The following is a 1,725-nucleotide window of genomic DNA, read 5'->3' as shown; positions in this document are numbered from 1 at the left end:
GGAGACTGTTGGAAATATGCCCTAGAGGCAATAATAAATTGATTATTATTATATTTCCTTGTTCATGATAATCGTTTATTATCCATGCTAGAATTGTATTGATAGGAAACTCAGATACATGTGTGGATACATAAACAACACCATGTCCCTGGTAAGCCTCTAGTTGACTAGCTCGTTAATCAATAGATGGTTACGGTTTCCTGACCATGGACATTGGATGTCGTTGATAATGGGATCACATCATTAGGAGAATGATGTGATGGACAAGACCCAATCCTAAGCCTAGCACAAGATCATGTAGTTCGTATGCTAAAGCTTTTCTAATGTCAAGTATCATTTCCTTAGACCATGAGATTGTGCAACTCCCGGATACCGTAGGAGTGCTTTGGGTGTGCCAAACGTCACAACGTAACTGGGTGGCTATAAAGGTACACTACGGGTATCTCTGAAAGTGTCTGTTGGGTTGGCACGAATCGAGATTGGGATTTGTCACTCCGTGTAAACGGAGAGGTATCTCTGGGCCCACTTGGTAGGACATCATCATAATGTGCACAATGTGACCAAGGGGTTGATCACAGGATGATGTGTTACGGAACGAGTAAAGAGACTTGCCAGTAACGAGATTGAACAAGGTATCGGTATACCGACGATCGAATCTCGGGCAAGTACCATACCGCTAGACAAAGGGAATTGTATACGGGATTGATTGAGTCCTTGACATCGTGGTTCATCCGATGAGATCATCGTGGAACATGTGGGAGCCAACATGGGTATCCAGATCCCGCTGTTGGTTATTGACCGGAGAACATCTCGGTCATGACTACATGTCTCCCGAACCCGTAGGGTCTACACACTTAAGGTTCGATGACGCTAGGGTTATAAAGGAAGTTTGTATGTGGTTACCGAATGTTGTTCGGAGTCCCGGATGAGATCCCGGACGTCACGAGGAGTTCCGGAATGGTCGGGAGGTAAAGATTTATATATAGGAAGTCCTGTTTCGACCATCGGGACAAGTTTCGGGGTAATCGGTATTGTACCGAGACCACCGAAAGGGTCCCGGGGGCCCACCGGGTGGGGCCACCTGCCCCGGGGGGCCACATGGGCTGTAGGGGGTGCGCCTTGGCCTACATGGGCCAAGGGCACCAGCCCCTAGAGGCCCATGCGCCAAGATATAGGAAAAAGGGGAGAGTCCTAAAGGGGGAAGGCACCTCCGAGGTGCCTTGGGGAGGATGGACTCCTCCCCCCTTCTTAGCCACACCCCTTCCTTGGAGGAAGGGGCAAGGCTGCGCCTCCCCCCTCTCCCCTGCCCCTATATATAGTGGAGGGGAGGGAGGCATCCATACCTGAGCCCTTGGCGCCTCCCTCCCTCCCGTGACACCTCCTCCTCTCCCGTAGGTGCTTGGCGAAGCCCTGCAGGATTGCCACGCTCCTCCATCACCACCACGCCGTTGTGCTGTTGCTGGATGGAGTCTTCCTCAACCTCTCCCTCTCTCCTTGCTGGATCAAGGCGTGGGAGACATCGTCGAGCTGTACGTGTGTTGAACGCGGAGGTGCTGTCCGTTCGGCACTAGATCATCGGTGATTTGAATCACGGCGAGTACGACTCCATCAACCCCGTTCACTTGAACGCTTCCGCTTAGCAATCTACAAGGGTATGTAGATGCACTCTCCTTCTACTCGTAGCTGGTTTCTCCATAGATAGATCTTGGTGACGCGTAGGAAAAT

Source organism: Triticum aestivum, chromosome 3B (assembly GCF_018294505.1).
Source record: "Triticum aestivum cultivar Chinese Spring chromosome 3B, IWGSC CS RefSeq v2.1, whole genome shotgun sequence".
In the NCBI taxonomy this organism is placed as follows: domain Eukaryota; kingdom Viridiplantae; phylum Streptophyta; class Magnoliopsida; order Poales; family Poaceae; genus Triticum; species Triticum aestivum.
Note: the sequence above shows the minus strand (reverse complement) of the source record.